The sequence below is a fragment of the Nerophis ophidion genome, linkage group LG11 (genome assembly GCF_033978795.1).
Source record: "Nerophis ophidion isolate RoL-2023_Sa linkage group LG11, RoL_Noph_v1.0, whole genome shotgun sequence".
In the NCBI taxonomy this organism is placed as follows: domain Eukaryota; kingdom Metazoa; phylum Chordata; class Actinopteri; order Syngnathiformes; family Syngnathidae; genus Nerophis; species Nerophis ophidion.
In genome coordinates, this window is record NC_084621.1 from 23,411,837 (window position 1) to 23,431,057 (window position 19,221).

General features: G+C 36.6%; 1 long non-coding RNA gene across 3 annotated transcripts; it reads right to left on the minus strand.

The window, feature by feature from the left end:
- Positions 1–4,089: 4,089 nt before the first annotated feature.
- LOC133561828 (uncharacterized) lies at positions 4,090–13,747 on the minus strand. Of its 3 annotated transcripts, none has more exons than XR_009808776.1 (4): positions 13,610–13,747; positions 13,094–13,195; positions 7,044–7,165; positions 4,090–4,272 (listed from the first exon to the last, which is right to left on the minus strand). It is a non-coding gene; the product is annotated as an uncharacterized LOC133561828 (long non-coding RNA). The 3 variants fall into 3 exon arrangements; XR_009808778.1 differs by having other exon boundaries at positions 13,489–13,617; XR_009808777.1 differs by lacking the exon at positions 13,610–13,747 and adding an exon at positions 13,485–13,607.
- Between the last annotated feature and the right edge of the window lie 5,474 nt (positions 13,748–19,221).

The window sequence follows — 19,221 nt, forward strand, 5'->3', positions numbered from 1 at the left end:
AGATGGATGGATGGATATTACCGGTATATTTTTAAAAATGTATTAACATTTTATGTTTTTTATGTTATTAATGTGTAATTAACATGTTAATAATCCTAACTAGACCCCCTCCCCCCAAACTATGTCGAAATCTCCCCAAACTTGTCCTAATTGCTTGTGCTGCATAGGTTTTATTTGTGTCATTATGTTTTTTAGTATATGGATGTTTGTTGGGGGTTTATGTTATTGTGTAATTAACGTTTAAAAATCATAACTACACCCCCCCCCCCACACACACCCCCCATAGTGTTTGATTTACTAAACATTTTTTGTGAGGAGTGAGGCGCCTTCCTCCAGCTAGAAAGTGACAGAGCGATGAGATTCCCTGCCGATTATTACTGGTCCTCGTCAGATTGCGGCACCGCGACTAGCTGCTATCGCTCCGTCTGTGCTGACTCGGCGGAATAAACTGGCGGAACACGCCTGACGCCTCGCCCGGGTCTTGTGATGGCGAGGGCACAATGCATTCCTCTCACCTGCGGCGCACCTGCGGACACATGGCACTCGTACCATCAATTCAACGTCCTCCACCCCCTGGCCAATCACAGCGGAGGAGGCGTGGCCAAGGGAAGAGGATGCAGTCATGACTTTATTGCTCGTGTTCCGTTACAGCAGGGGTCACCAACCTTTTTGAAACCAAGAGCTACTTCTTGGGTACTGAGAAATGCGAAGGGCTATCAGTTTGATACACACATAAAAAAAATTGCCAGAAATAGCCAATTTGCTCAATTTACCTTTAATAAATAAATCTATATATACAAAAAATTGGGTATTTCTGTCCGTCATTCGTCGTACATTTTTTTTTCCTTTTACGGAAGCTTTTTTGGAGAGAATAAATGATAAAAAAAAACACTTAAATGAACGGTTTAAAAGAGGAAAAAACACGAAAAAAAAAAATTTGAAACATAGTTTACCTTCAATTTCGACTCTTTAAAATTCAAAATTCACCCGAAAAAAATGAAGAGAAAAAAAAGGTAATGCGAATCTTTTTGAAAAAATTTAAAAAATAATTTATGGAACATCATTAGTACATTTTCCTGATTATGATTAATTTTGAATTTTGATGAAATGTTTTAAATAGGTTAAAATCCAATCTGCACTTTGTTAGAATATAAAACAAATTGGACCAAGCTATATTTCAAACAAAGACAAATCATTATTTCTTCTAGATTGTCCAGAACAAAAATTTTTAAAAAGAAATTCAAAAGACTTTGAAAAAAGATTTAAATTTGATTCTACAGATTTTCTAGATTTGCCCGATTTTTTTTTTTTTAATTTTAATCATAATAAGTTTGAAGAACCATTTCACAAATATTCTTCAAAGAAAAAACAGAAACTAAAATGAAGAATTAAATGAAAATGTATTTATTATTCTTTACAATAAAAAAAAATACTTGAACATTGATTTAAATTGTCAGGAAAGAAGAGGCTATAGAGCGTTTTCCGTTCGGGCTCCAGTACTCTGGAATGCCCTCCCGGTAACAGTTCGAGATGCTACCTCAGTAGAAGCATTTAAGTCTCATCTTAAAACTCATCTGTATACTCTAGCCTTTAAATAGACCTCCTTTTTAGACCAGTTGATCTGCCGCTTCTTTTCTTTCTCCTATGTCCCCCCCTCCCTTGTGGAGGGGGTCCGGTCCGATGACCATGGATGAAGTACTGGCTGTCCAGAGTCGAGACCCAGGATGGACCGCTCGTCGGGACCCAGGATGGACCGCTCGCCTGTATCGGTTGGGGACATCTCTACGCTGCTGATCCGCTTGAGATGGTTTCCTGTGGACGGGACTCTCACTGCTGTCTTGGAGCCACTATGGATTGAACTTTCACAGTATCATGTTAGACCCGCTCGACATCCATTGCTTTCGGTCCCCTAGAGGGGGGGGGGGGGTTGCCCACATCTGAGGTCCTCTCCAAGGTTTCTCATAGTCAGCATTGTCACTGGCGTCCCACTGAATGTGAATTCTCCCTGCCCACTGGGTGTGAGTTTTCCTTGCCCTTTTGTGGGTTCTTCCGAGGATGTTGTAGTCGTAATGATTTGTGCAGTCCTTTGAGACATTTGTGATTTGGGGCTATATAAATAAACATTGATTGATTGATTGAAAAGGTAAAAATGTATATGTGTTTAAAAATCCTAAAATCATTTTTAAGGTTGTATTTATAAAATTGTCTTTCTGAAAGTTACAAGAAGCAAAGTAAAAAAAAAAAAAAAAAAATGTATTCAAACAAGTGAAGACCAAGTCTTTAAAATATTTTCTTGGATTTTCAAATTCTATTTGAGTTTTGTCTCTTTTAGAATCAAAAATGTTGAGCAAAGCGAGACCAGCTTGCTAGTAAATAAATACAATTTCAAAAATAGAAGCAGCTCACTGGTAAGTGCTGCTATTTGAGCTATTTTTAGAACAGGCCAGCGGGCGACTCATCTGGTCCTTACGGGCTACCTGGTGCCCGCGGGCACCGCCTTGGTGACCCCTGCTTTACAGTATGTTAGATTTAAAAACACATCGCACATTTCTTATCACACAAACCACAGTTTGTGTGATAAGGGTGTGTTTTAGTGTTTATGTGAAGTTTGTTTTAGTTTTTATGTGGACGAAAGCACAAAATACGCTATTTGAAAACATCCTTATTTAATGTAGACAATGTAATCTTTGAAAATCAATACTGTCCCACTTACACAGCTGATGTCATCCCTCACATCTGATGCAACTTTGACTGTCAATACTGTCCCAGTTTTTATTTGGACAAAAGCACAAAAAACACAAAAATACACTATTTGGAAATATCCTTATTTAATGTGAACCATGTAAACTTCGACAGTCAATACTTTCCCACTTACACAGCTGATGTCATATCTCACATAAGATGCAACTTTGACTGTCAATACTGTCCTAGTTTTTATGTGGACGAAAGCACAAAATACACACAAATACACTATTAGAAAACATCCTTATTCAATGGAAACAATGTAACCTTTGACCGTCAATACTGGCCCACTTAAACATCTGATGTCATTTCTCACATCTGATGCAACTTTGACCATCAATACTGTCCCACTTAAACAGCGGATGTCATCGCTCACATCTGATGCAACTTTGACTGTCAATACTGTCCTAGTTTTTATTTGGACAAAAGCACACAAACCACAAAAATACACTATTTGGAAATATCATAATTTAATGTGAACAATGTAAACTTTGACGGTCAATACTTTCCCACTTACACAGCTGATCTCATCCCTCACATAAGATGCAACTTTGACTGTCAATACTGTCCTAGTTTTTATGTGGACGAAAGCACAAAATACACACAAATACACTATTTGAAAACACCTTTATTCAATGTAAACAATGTAAACTTTGACTGTCAATACTGGCCCACTTAAACATCTGATGTCATTTCTCAGATCTGATGCAACTTTGAGCATCAATACTGTCCCACTTACACAGCTGACATAATCGCTCACATTTGATGCAACTTTGACTGTGAATACTGTCCTAGTTTTTATGTGGACAAAAGCACAAAAACCACAAAAATACACTATTTGAAAATATCATTATTTAATGTGAACAATGTAAACTGTGACTGTCAATACTGTCTCACTTACACAGCTCATGTCATCCCTCACATCTGATACAACTTTGACAGTCAATACTGTCCCACTTACACATATGATGTCATCCCTCACATCTCATGCAACTTTGACAGTCAATACTGTCCCACTTACACATCTGATGTCATCCCTCACATCTCATGCAACTTTGACCATCAATACTGTCCTAGTTTTTATGTGGACAAAAGCAAAAAAAAAAACAACACAAAATTACACTTTTTAGAAATATCCTTATTTAATGTGAACAATGTAAACTTTAACTGTCAATACTGTCCCGCTTACACATCTGATGTCATCTCTCACATCTGATGCAACATGGACTGTCAATACTGGCCCACTTAAACATCTGATGTCATATCTCACATCTGATGCAACTTTGACTGTCAATACTGTCCTAGTTTTTATGTGGACAAAGGCACAAAAACTACAAAAATACACTATTTGGAAATATCATTATTTAATGTGAACAATGTAAACTTTGACAGTCAATACTGTCCCACTTACACATATGATGTCATCCCTCACATCTCATGCAACTTTGACAGTCAATACTGTCCCACTTACACATATGATGTCATCCCTTACATCTCATGCAACTTTGACCATCAATACTGTCCTAGTTTCTATGTGGACAAAAGAAAAAAAAACACAAAAATACATTTTTTAGAAATATCCTTATTTAATGTGAACAATGTAAACTTTAACTCTCAATACTGTCCCGCTTACACATCTGATGTCATCTCTCACATCTGATGCAACATGGACTGTCAATACTGGCCCATTTAAACATCTGATGTCATATCTCACATCTGATGCATCTTTGACTGTCAATACTGTCCCACTTAAACATCTGATGTCATATCTCACATCTGATGCAACTTTGACGGTCAATACTGTCCCACTTACACATCTGATGTCATCTCTCACATATGATACAACTTTGACTGTCAATACTCTCCCACTTACACAGCTGATGTCATCCCTCACATCTTATTCAAATTTAGTGTGTCAATTAGTGTTTTTCAAATAACTTTTAAAATAGAGCTTTAAAAAAACACTTTTAATTTAGTGCGTAAATTAGTGTTTTTCAAAGAACGTTAAATATAGTGTATTTACAAACACTTAATATAGTGATTTTAAAAACAATCTTAATTTAGTCCTCTTTCAAACACTATTTGGTGCTTTTAAAAACAATCTTGATTTAGTCTTCTTTCAAAAACTATTTACTGTTTTTTAAAAACATTATCAATTTTGTGTTTTTAAAAACATTATCAATTTAGAGTTTTTTACAAAAAATGTAAATTTAGTGAGTAAATCAGTGTTTTTCTAAGAACTTTATTTATAGCCCTTTTAAGAACACTTATTAAAGTGCCTTTAAAAACTTTTGAGTTTTCTCACAAACACTAGTAATTTAGTGTTTTTAAAAACATTATCCATTTATTGCTTTCCAGAAATACTTTAAATTTAGTGCGTAAATTACTGTTTTTCGAAGAACTTTCCATATTGCGCTTTTAAAACCCTTAATATAGTGTTTCTAAAAACACTCTTAATTTAGTGTTCTCACAAAAACTATTAATTTAGTGTTTTATAAAACAATATTGATTTAGTGTTTTTTACAACACTCTAAATGTAGTGTGTCAATTAGTGTTTTTCAAAGAACTTTTAAAATAATGCTTTTAAAAACACTTAACTTAGTGCGTAATTTAGGGTTTTTCAAAGAACTTTAAATATAGTATATTTAAAAACATTTAATATAGTGCTTTTAAAAACAATCTTAATTTAGTCTTCTTTCAAACACTATTTAGTGTTTTTTAAAACATTAGCAATTTCAGTGTTTTTAAAAACATTATCAATTTAGTGTTTTTAAAAACATTATCAATTTAGGTTTTTTTTTAAAAACACTTTTGTGCGTGAATCAGTGTTTTTCAAAGAACTTTATTCATAGCCCTTTTTAAAAAACACATATTATAGTGCCCTTAAAACCTATTGTGTGTTCTTAAAAACACTATTAACATATTGTTTTTAAAAACAATATCAGGGAATAAGCGGTAGAAAATGGATGGATGGATGGATCAATTTACTGTTTTTTAAAAACACTTTAAATTTAGTGTGTAAATTACTGTGTTTCAAAGAACTTTTAAAATAATGCTTTTAAAAACACTTTTAACTTAGTGCGTAAATTAGCGTTTTTCAAATAACTTTAAATATAGTATATTTAAAACACTTAAAATAGTACTTTTATAAACAATCTTAATTTAGTCTTCTTTCAAATACTGTGTAGTGTTCTTAAAAACATTATCAATTTTAGTGTTTTCAAAAACATTATCAATTTAGAGTTTTTAAAAACATTATCAATTTAAGTTTTTTTTTAAAAAAACACTTTTGTGCGTGAATCAGTGTTTTTCAAATAACTTTATTTACAGCCCTTTTAAGAACACTTATCATAGTGCCTTTAAAACCTATTGAGTGTTCTTACAAACAGTATTAAGATATTGTTTTTGAAAACATTATCAATTCAGTGTTTTTTAAAAACACTTGAAATTTTGTGTGTAAATTACTGTGTTTCAAAGAGCTTTTAAAATAATGCTTTTAAAAACACTTAACTTACTGCGTAAATTAGTGTTTTTCAAATAACTTTAAATATAGTAATTTTAAAAACACTTAATATAGTGCTTTTAAAAACAATCTTAATTTAGTCTTCTTTCAAATACTATTTAGTGTTTTTAAAAACATTATCAATTTAGAGTTTTTAAAAACATTATCAATTTAGGTTTTTTTAAAAAAACACTTTTGTGCGTGAATCAGTGTTTTTCAAATAACTATTTATAGTCCTTTTAAGAACTCTTATTATAGTGCCTTTAAAAACTATTGAGTGTTCTTACAAACACTATTGATTTAGTGTTTTTAATTACGCTATCTATTTAGTGCTTTTTGTAGAAACACTTTAAATTTAGTGCGTAAATCAGAGCTTTTATATAACTTTTATTATTGTGCTTTTAATTTTTTTTTAATTTAGAGTGGGAATTGGTGTTTTACAAACAATTTTAATATAGTGCTTTTAAAAACACTCCTAATCTAGCGTTCTAACAAACACTATTAGTTTAGAGTTTTCAAAAAACACTAAATTAATATATTTCTAATTTTGTTTTTATTTAGATTTGATGTTTTTGCAAATAACTTTTAAAAACACTTTTAGTTTAAAGTTCGTAAAAACACGTAACTTATTGTTTTTAAAAAATATTTCTAATTTAGTTTTTAATTTAATTTCATGCTTTTGAAGAACACTTAATTCAGAGTGTGTCCTGTGTTTCTAAAAATATATTTCATAGTTTAAAACGAGAGTAATCAACACAACTTGAGCAGGAATGTTGTCGCCGCAAATTCAAGAACACACCTTGTGTCATGCGCCGTGGAAGTTGTGGAGGTTCTTATCGGTCCATCAGCGACAGGGGGCCGGCTCCGGGGCCCCTCTGATAACACAATCTCTCCATCGGAGGCAGGAAGGCATCAATGGCACTAGAAGATGAAAAAAAAAAAGATAAAAGCACGTCCAAACCTGCCAGTTATGTTTCAATAACATCTTAGAAGAACATTAGAGTCGTGTGTGTGTGTGTGTGTGTGTGTGTGTGTGTGTGTGGGAGGGGTTTGGGGGGCTTGAAAATAATTAGTGTTCTGTAAAAGTCTGGTTTAACGTTCTATCGATTTGTAGATCCTGCACGCTTAAAAAGGAACTCAAGTATTTTTTCCCCCCTATCATCCAAAATCTCAATGTCAGATGAAAACATATATGTTATTATTTGGAGGTACCATGAAGTGATTACACACTACATGTGAGTACCAAAAAGTGGCAACACACCACATGAGGGTACCAAAGAGTGACTACACTGTATTAAGGTACCATAAAGGGACTACACACTACATAATGGAACCAAAAAGTGACTTTTCAATACATTAGGGTACCAAAAAGTAACTACACACCACATGAGAGTACAGAAAAATGGTAACACTACATTGGGGTCCCAAAAAGACACTACACACTACATTAGGGTACCAAAAAGTGACTACACACTACATTGGATACCAAAAAGTGACTACCCCCTACATTGAGGTTCCAAAAAGTGACTATAAACTACATTGTGGTACCAAAAAGTGACTACACACCACATTAGGGACCCAAAAAGTGACTACACACTACATTAGGGAACCAAAAAGTGACTACACACTAAATTAGGGTACCAAAAAGTGACTACACACTACATGAGGGTACTAAAAAGTGACTACACACTACATTAGGGTACCAAAAAGTTACTACACACTACATGAGGGTACCAAAGAGTGACTACACACTACAGGGGGGTACCAATGAGTGACTGCACGCCACATGAGGGTACCAAAAAGTGACTAAACACTACATTAGGGTCTCAAAAAGTGACTTTATAATACACTTGGGTACCAAAAAGGGACTATACACTACATTGGAGTACCAAAAAGTGACTACCCACTCTATTAGTGTACCATAAAGGGACTACACACTTCATTAGGGTACTAAAAAGTTACTACACATTAAATTAGGGTACCAAAAAGTGACTACACACTGCATGAGGGTACCAAAATTGACAACACACTACATAAGGTTAACATAAAGTGACTACACACTATATTAGGGTACCATAAAGGTACTACACACTACATTAGGGTACCATAAAGGTACTACACACTACATTAGGGTACCAAAAAGTTACTACACACTACATGAGGGTAACAAAAAGTGACTACACACTACAGGGGGGTACCAATGAGTGACTGCACGCCACATGAGGGTACCAAGAAGTGACTAAACACTACATTAGGGTCTCAAAAAGTGACTTTACAATACACTTGGGTACCAAAAAGGGACTAAACACTACATTGGAGTACAAAAAAGTGACTACACACTCTATTAATGTACCATAAAGGGACTTCACACTTCATTAGGGTACTAAAAAGTTACTACACACTACATGAGGGTACCAAAAAGTGACTACACACTATATTAGGGTACCAAAAAGTGACTACACACTATATTAGGGTACCATAAAGGGACTACACACTACATTAGGGTACCAAAAAGTGACTACACACTACATGAGAGTACCAAAAAGTGTCGACATTCTACCAGAGGGTACTAAAAGGGGACTACACACTACGTGAGGGTACTAAAGAGTGACTACACACTACAATAGGGTACTAAAAAGTGACTACATGAGGGTACCAAAGAGTGACTACACACTACATTAGCGTACCAAAAAGTTACTACACACTACATTAGGGTACCAAAAAGTGACTACACACTACATGAAGGTACCAAAAAGTGACTACACACTATATTAAGGTACCAAAAAGTGACTACACACTACATTATGGTACCAAACAGTGACTACACACTACATGAGGGTACCAAAATTGACAACACACTACATTAAGGTAACATAAAGTGACTACACACTATATTAGGGTACCATAAAGGGACTACACACTACATTAGGGTACCAAAAAGTGACTACACACTACATGAGAGTACCAAAAAGTGTCGACATTCTACCAGAGGGTACTAAAAGGTGACTACACACTACGTGAGGGTACTAAAGAGTGACTACACACTACAATAGGGTACTAAAAGGTGACTACATGAGGGTACCAAAGAGTGACTACACACTACATTAGCGTACCAAAAAGTTACTACACACTACATTACGGTACCAAAAAGTGACTACACACTACATGAAGGTACCAAAAAGTGACTAAACACTATATTAAGGTACCAAAAAGTGACTACACACTACATTATGGTACCGAACAGTGACTACACACTACATTAGGGTACCAAAAAGTGACTACACACTACATGAAGGTACCAAAAAGTGACTACACACTACATGAGGGTACCAAAATTGACAACACACTACATAAGGTAACATAAAGTGACTACACACTACATAGGGTTACAAAAAAAATGACTACACACCACATGCGGGTACCAAAGAGTGACTACACACTATATTAGGGTACCATAAAGGGACTACACACTTCATTAGGGTACCAAAAAGTGACTACACACTACATGAGAGTACCAAAAAGTGTCGACATTCTACCAGAGGGTACTAAAAAGTGACTACACACTACGTGAGGGTACTAAAGAGTGACTACACACTACAAGAGGGTACTAAAAATTTGACTACACACTACATAAGGGTACTAAAAAGTGACTACACACTACGTGAGGGTACTAAAGAGTGACTACACACTACAATAGGGTACTAAAAAGTGACTACATGAGGGTACCAAAGAGTGACTACACACTACATTAGCGTACCAAAAAGTTACTACACACTACATTAGGGTACCAAAAAGTGACTACACACTACATGAAGGTACCAAACAGTGACTACACACTATATTAAGGTACCAAAAAGTGACTACACACTACATTATGGTACCAAACAGTGACTACACACTACATGAGGGTACCAAAATTGACAACACACTACATTAAGGTAACATAAAGTGACTACACACTATATTAGGGTACCATAAAGGGACTACACACTACATTAGGGTACCAAAAAGTGACTACACACTACATGAGAGTACCAAAAAGTGTCGACATTCTACCAGAGGGTACTAAAAGGTGACTACACACTACGTGAGGGTACTAAAGAGTGACTACACACTACAATAGGGTACTAAAAGGTGACTACATGAGGGTACCAAAGAGTGACTACACACTACATTAGCGTACCAAAAAGTTACTACACACTACATTAGGGTACCAAAAAGTGACTACACACTACATGAAGGTACCAAAAAGTGACTAAACACTATATTAAGGTACCAAACAGTGACTACACACTATATTAAGGTACCAAAAAGTGACTACACACTACATTATGGTACCAAACAGTGACTACACACTACATGAGGGTACCAAAATTGACAACACACTACATTAAGGTAACATAAAGTGACTACACACTATATTAGGGTACCATAAAGGGACTACACACTACATTAGGGTACCAAAAAGTGACTACACACTACATGAGAGTACCAAAAAGTGTCGACATTCTACCAGAGGGTACTAAAAGGTGACTACACACTACGTGAGGGTACTAAAGAGTGACTACACACTACAATAGGGTACTAAAAGGTGACTACATGAGGGTACCAAAGAGTGACTACACACTACATTAGCGTACCAAAAAGTTACTACACACTACATTAGGGTACCAAAAAGTGACTACACACTACATGAAGGTACCAAAAAGTGACTAAACACTATATTAAGGTACCAAAAAGTGACTACACACTACATTATGGTACCGAACAGTGACTACACACTACATTAGGGTACCAAAAAGTGACTACACACTACATGAAGGTACCAAAAAGTGACTACACACTACATGAGGGTACCAAAATTGACAACACACTACATAAGGTAACATAAAGTGACTACACACTACATAGGGTTACAAAAAAAATGACTACACACCACATGCGGGTACCAAAGAGTGACTACACACTATATTAGGGTACCATAAAGGGACTACACACTTCATTAGGGTACCAAAAAGTGACTACACACTACATGAGAGTACCAAAAAGTGTCGACATTCTACCAGAGGGTACTAAAAAGTGACTACACACTACGTGAGGGTACTAAAGAGTGACTACACACTACAAGAGGGTACTAAAAATTTGACTACACACTACATAAGGGTACTAAAAAGTGACTACACACTACATGAGGGTACCAAAGAGTAACTACACACTATATTAGGGTACCATGAAGGGACTACACACTTCATTAGGGTACCAAGAAGTGACTACACACTACATGAGGGTACCAAAAAGTGACTACACACTACATTAGTGTACCAAGAAGTGACTACACACTATATTAAGGTACCAAAAAGTGACTACACACTATATTAGGGTAACATAAAATGACTACACACCACATGAGCGTACCAAAAAGTGACTACACACTACATGAGTGTACCAAAAAGTGACAACACACTACATTGGGGAACAAAAAAGTGACCACACACTACATTATTTTTACATTTTATTCTTACATTTGAACTTGCCTGAAGGAATAGATAAAGTACTATCTATTAGGGTACTAGAAAGTGACTACACACTACACGAGGATACTTTTTTTTTTCTGCAGTGACTGTGCCAGAGGTGGACATGCATTCTACTAAGGTGGCAAATTACGATGCGTTCAGTTTATCGCAGCACCAAGCAAACAATCTGAAGATTCCTGTCATATCAATTCCTAGATATGATAGAAATTATTTAAAGTGCACTACGCAAAATAAACGCAACATTAATAATATTACTACTACGGATAACTTTAACAATTTCTCAAAACAGCCCACTACCTATAATATGGGCTTTATGTCTCATCCATCCATCCATTTTCTAACGCTCTTTGTCTCCCAAAACGTTGTTAGTCAATGAGGTCATCAGAGAAAACAATCTTAACGTTATTGGTCTCAAAGAAACCTGGCTCAAACCAGACAATTTGTTTGCGCTGAACAAGGCATCTCCTCCTAACTATACGAATGCACATATTGCTCATCCCCTTAAAAGGGTTGGGCGGGGTTGCACTAATATACAATGAAAACCTTAACCTTACCCCTAACCTAAGTAATAAATATAAATCATTTGAGGTACTTACTATGGTGTCTGTCGCACCGCTGTCTCTCTACCTGGCTGTTATCAACCTCCCCGCTGGACCCTATTCAGACTTTATCAGTGAATTCTCAGAGTTTGTTGCTGATCTAGTGACGCAAGCCGACAATATAATTATAATGGGGGACTACACACTACATTAGGGTACCAAAAAGGGACTACACACTATATTAGGGTACCAAAAAGTGACTACACACTACATTAGGGTACCAAAAAGTGACTACACACTACATTAGGGTACCAAAAAGTGACTACACACTACATTAGGGTACCAAAAAGTGACTTCACACTACATTTGGGTACCAAAAAGTGACTACACACAACGTGAATACCAAAAAGTGACTACACACTAACTAAATTAAGGTACCAATTGGCGCATGACAAAATGTAATTGGTACCATGAAGTGCAGGGTGTAGGGGGCGGAGCTAGACACGGTGCATCATGTAGATATATGGACAGAGAATGTTCATTCATGGAATATGTCCTCCAATGTGTTTTGGCTTATGAGTGTTTTACACTGTCTCTGCACAAACACAAACACACACCCACACACACACACACACACACACGCACACACACACGCACACACGCACACACTGTGATGGTGTCACAAACGTGTCTGGAAGCGAGTCGTGGAGAAACAGGTATGCACGAGGTGACTTATCTCCATCCAGATCTGTATTTGCACCCAGCGTGACTCTCACCTCGTGCTTGGACGTCAAACGTCTCCATTTTCAGGCTGACAGCGACGTGAGGAAGGAATGCAGGAAGGTGAGGAGCAGCAGCCAATCAGCACAGGTGGAGACCTGTCGATAAAAAAAACAGTCACATGATAACAAAGTGGAGGAAAGAAGCAAAACCCTTTGGTGCCCTCACAAACGATCAGACATGAGATTAATCCTCCACTTTAACAACCATATTGCTACAGAAATAAACATTTAAAAGTTAAATCCACTGGATAAGGAGGAGTGGACTTGACAGGAAGTAGCAAACAGGGCAACATTTACGACGTATTTCCCTAAATATGTGGCATGTAAAGCCACGTCCCTTTAAAGGACCCCCCGTCTCCCCCGCAAAGCCCATTGAAGAACAGACCCACAAGTCGCTGCATGAAAAGCCAGGTGAGGCCCCCCAAGCTGAAGGAGAGAAATGTCTTTTCCTCGGTAAGTACGCCGGGGAAAAATGTTTGACTTGCTCCTCTTGGGGGCAAGAGCGCATACCTCCCCGCCGCCGTGACCCTTACGCTTGTCACGCACGGCTTCACCACGCCATCCAGCTGCAGGCGGGCGCAACGAGCCCTCATCAATCAGCGTGGCCTCGAGGTGACAGCCCGTCACAGCCTGTCACGGGAATCTGAGCCACGCCGAAAGTGAGAGTTGACCTCTCTTCGAACTGGAGTCACACCCAGCAAACATCTAGGGGGTGTTATACCTCGGTTGGATAGGGTGGCGGTGCCAGCAACTTTGAGGGTTCGAGGTTCGATTCCCGCTTCCGCCATCCTTGTCCCTGCCGTTGTGTCCTTGGGCAAGACACTTTACCCACCTGCTCATACTGCACACCCACATTGGTTTAAATGTAACTTAGATATTGGGTTTCACTATGTAAAGGCGCTTTGAGTCACTAGAGAAAAGCGCTATATAAATATAATTCACTTCACTTCATCCAAAGGACACAAGACAAGTACGCAGCACTCAGTAGAGGTGAGGCAAAAAAAATGTGGTTCACAACCGGATGCCGACTCTTGCCCATCTCGATTCCAAATCGAATCATCATTCTCCAAAATCGAGGAATGCTAGCATGCTAAAGTTAGCATGTTAAAAATGATCGTCAAAGTAAAAGTTGATTTTTAAGACAAAAAATGATTTTCAAGGAAAATATAGATTTTCAAAGGGAAAAAATTATTTTCAAGACAAAAAATATTTTACAAGGAAAAAATAGATTTTAAAGACAAAAAATAATTATCAAGGGAAAAATTGATTTTCAAGACAAAAAATGATTTTCAAGGAAAACATTGGTTTTCAAGACAAAAAAAGTTTTACAAGGAAAAAGTTGATTTTAAAGACAAAAAATGATTATCAAGTTAAAAGTTGATTTTCAAGACCAAAAATTATTTTCAAGGAAAATATTGATTTTCAAGACAAAAAATGATTATCAAGGTAAAAGTTGATTTTCAAGACAAAAAGTGATTTTAAAGCAAAAAGTTGATTTTCAAAACAAAAAATTATTTTTAAGGAAAAAAAATATTTTCGAGACAAAAAATTATTTTCAAGGAAAAAGTTGATTTTCAAGACAAAAAATGATTTTGAAGAAAAAAATGATTTTCAAAACAAAAAATGATTATCAAAGGAAAATTTGATTTTCAAGGAAAAAAAGAATTTGAAGGAAAAAATTGATTTTCAAGACAAAAAATGATTTTCAAGGAAAAAAAAATTTCAAGACAAAAAATGATTATCAAGGAAAAAGTTTAATTTCTAGACAAAAAATATTTTACAAGGAAAAAATTGATTTTAAAGACAAAAATATAATATTCAAGGGAAAAATTGATTTTCAAGACAAACAATTATTTTTAAGGAAAACATTGATTTTCAAGACAAAAAATTAATTTCAAGAAAAATATTGATTTTCAAGACAAAAAATGATTTTTAAGGAAAAAATGATTTTCAAAACAAAAAAATGATTATCAAGGAAAAAAATGAATTTCAAGGAAAAAATAGATTTTCAAGACAAAAAATGATTACCAAAGTAAAAGTTGATTTTCAAGACAAAAAATCATTTTCAAGGAAAAAAATTTATTTTCAAGACAAAAAATTATTTATAACGGAAAAAGTTGATTTTCAAGACAAAAAAATTATTTACAGTCAAGTAGAAGGTTATCTGGCTCCAAGGTGCTTGGCTGCAAAATTGGCTAGCAACTGATTACGCTAAAATGCTATCATGTGTCGAGTGCCAAGTTAGGTGACCCTGAAGTGAACTTTTGCAAAAGTAGCTAAACATGTTAGCACGTTAAAGTTTCCATATGTCAAGTACCTCACTTAAGTAACCCTGAAGTGAATCGTCGTAAAAGTAGCTGAACAAGTTAGCGCATTGTTACCATGCTACCATGTTAAAGTTAGCTTGCTAAAAGCTAGCATGTGTCAAGTACCAAGTTATGTGACCCTGAAGTGAACTTTTGTAATAGTAGCGAAACATTTCAGCGCGCTAAAGTTATGTTACATTTAATCCGACTCTCATGGTGTCATTTTGACAATTGTCTTGTTTATATTATAACGGCAATATTTGAATGATGATAAATGAATGTGTTGTGGCAGTTGCAGATGTCACCAATGCGGCGGTTTGAGGAAACAAATCAGTTGCTTTTCCAAACACGTCTTTGACGGAATTACATTTTCATCTAACTCGAAGTGTTTTGCCAGGAGGATTATTTGTACGAATATACGCGTTCTGTACAGAATAAAGAAACAATCTGAAGTTGTCTTTATTTTTAAGTTATCATGCCATGATTTCACCATCTATTAGTAATGTGGCCACTGAGCTAAAAAGAGTTTGACACACACACATGCGAGATGTATAGATAAGTTTTGTTTTTTTTAACCTATTGGGTTTTTTTTTTTTACCTGAGGGAAAGAAAACAATCTCGGGCTTTTATTTTGAAAGGGATATTCTTCAATGCATCAGGGTGTCTTCTATCAATGCTCCTAAAGATGGCGTCAGTGCTCTGTAGTGATATTTCTTAGTGTTCTGCTGTTAAGAGGACCATGATAGTCTCGTCTCTTGTTATTGTTTTTGTTTATTACCAACTACACCCCTAAACCGTTAACCATATGCCCGAAAAGGAGCAGGAAGAAGCTGTTCAGCTGGAATTCTTTCCCATTCTTGCTTAATGTACATCTTAAGTTGTTCAACAGTCCGTTGTGTTATTTTAGGCTTCATAATGCGCCACACCTTTTCAACAGGAGACAGGTCTGGTACCGGTCTAGTACCCGCAGTCTTTTACTATGAAGCCACGCTGTTGTAACACGTGGCTTGGAATCGTCTTGCTGAAATAAGCAGGGGCGTCCTTGATAACGTTGCTTGGATGGCAACATAAGTTGCTCCAAAACCTGTATGTACCTTTCAGCAATAATGGTGCCTTCACAGATGGGTGAGTTACCGATGCCTTGGGCACTAGTACACCCCCATACCATCACTGATGCTGGCTATAACAATCTGGATGGTTCTTTTCCTCTTTGTTCCGAATGACACCACATACGCCGTTTCCAAAAACAATTAGAAATGTGGACTGGTCAGACCACAGAACACTTTTTCCACTTTGCATCAGTCCATCTTGGATGAGCTCGGGCCCAGCAAAGCCGGCGGCATTTCTGGGTGTTGTTGATAAATTGCTTTGGCTTTGCATAGTATAGTTTAAACTCGCACTTACAGATGTAGCGACCAACTATAGTTACTGACAGTATTTTTCTGAAGTGTTCCTGAGTCCATGTGGGTTTATCCTTTACACACTGATGTTACTTTTTGATGCGGTATCGCCTGAGGGATCAAAGGTCCGTAATATCATCAATTCCGCAGCGATTTCTCCAGATTCTCTGAACCTTTTGATGATATTACGGAGCATAGAGGGTGAAATCCCTAAATTCCTTGCAGTAGCTCGTTGAGAAATGTTGTTCTTAAACAATTTGCTCACAAATTTGTTCACAAAGTGGTGACCCTCGCCTCGTCCTTGTTTGTGAACGACTGTGCATTTCGTGAAAACTGCTTTTAAACCCAATCATTGCACCCACCTGTTCCCAATTAGCCTGCACACCTGTGGGACGTTCCAAATAAGTGTTTGATGAGCATTCCTCAACTTTATAAGTATTTATTGCCACCTTTCCCAACTTCTTTGTCAAGTGTTGCTTGCATCAAATTCTAAAGTTAATGATTATTTGCCACAAAAAAAAAGTTTATCAGTTTGAACATCAAATATGTTGTCTTTGTAGCATATTCAACTGAATATGGGTTGAAAAGGATTTGCAAATCATTGTATTCCGTTTATATTTACATCTAACACAATTTCTCAACTCATATGGAAACAGGATTTGTAGATGAGCTTGGGCCCAGCAAAGCAGGCGGGATTTCAGGGTGTTGTTGATAAATGGCTTTGGCTTTGCATAGTAGATTTTTAACTCACACTTACAGATGTAGCGACCAACTGTCGTCACTGACGGTATTTTTCTGAAGTGTTCCTGAGTCCATGTGGTGATATCCTTTACACACTGATGTCGCTTTTTTTATGCGGTACCGCCTGAGGGATCGAAGGTCTGTAATGTCATCGCTTCTGCAGCGATTTCTCCAGATTCTCTGAACCTTTTGATGATATTACGGAGCGTAGATGGTGAAGTCCCTAAATTCCTTGCAATAGCTCGTTGAGAAATGTTGTTCTTAAACAATTTGCTCACAAATTTGTTCACAAAGTGGTGGCCCTCACCCCGTCCTTGTTTGTGAACAACTGTGCATTTCATGGAAGCTGCTTTTATCCCCCAATCATGGCACCCACCTGTTCCCAATTAGCCTAATAAGTTTTTGATGAGCATCCCTCAACTTTCTCCGTCTTTTTTGCCACTTGTGCCAGCTTTTTTTGAAACATGTTGCAGGGCATATTTGCACGAAATAACCAGTTTGAACGTGAATTATCTTGTCTTTGCAGTCTATTAAATGGAATATAAGTTGAAAAGGATTAGAAAATCATTGTATTTTGTTTTTATTTACCATTTACACAACGTGTCAACTTCACGGGTTTTGCGGTTTGCAGAGAAATGCGGTGCTTGTGTGACAATTTGAGAATGGCGGATATAGAGTGAAGCTAGGATGATTTAGGGTGAATACTAATTGGAAGCCAAGAGAGACCTTCATTGATGACAAAGGACAATGACGAGGCTGCAAGAGTAGAAAAAAAAGAAGAAAATCTTGTTATTTCCTCTTGTTGTCACCTCCGATGTGTGTGTGTGTGTGTGTGTGTGTGTGTGTGTGTGTGTGTGTGTGCGTGCGTGCGTGCGTGCGTGCGTGCGTGCGTGCGTGCGTGCGTGCGTGCGTGCGTGCGTGCGTGCGTGCGTGCGTGTGTGTGTGTGTGTGTGACAATGCCCTCGTTGTGTCAGCGAGCCAACACAAGCTTCCTCTCCCGGAGCGGCCATAAAGATGTCTGAAAGAGAGCTACAGTCCAGGGAACACACACACTGGACTTGTTGTCCACCTGTGTCAGCAGGACACCAGCACAGCGTCTACGTTGTCTACACCAGTCCTCGGTCCAGGTCCCCATACACAGTGTGGAACCGCTCCCGAAGGTCGATCATCCTCGAGATGTGTAAGTTCCCTTATCACTGGAGGACCAGGCTAAGCGTGTTACACGGAGAGTACGTGCAAGAGGGAGCAGTCAAGGTAATTGCTAAAGGAGCTTGAAAACAACAAAAGAAGAATAAACATTTAAAAAACAAAATAAAAAAATACAATAAATAAATACAAATGAATAATTAAACAAATAATGAAAAAAAGAGAATATCAAGAAATAGTAGTATATGTATATATATGTCTATGTATATATGTATAAAAGTGAATATATAAATATAATATATAAATACATATGTATATATATATATAAATGTGCATATATAAATATGTATATATGCACATACACACACACATATATATATATATATATATATATATATATATTTATATATATACATATATATATATATATATATACATCGTAGTGGTTGGTGTTGTGGTTTGTGCAGCCCTTTGAGACACTAGTGATTTAGGGCTATATAAGTAAACATTGATTGATTGATTGATTGAT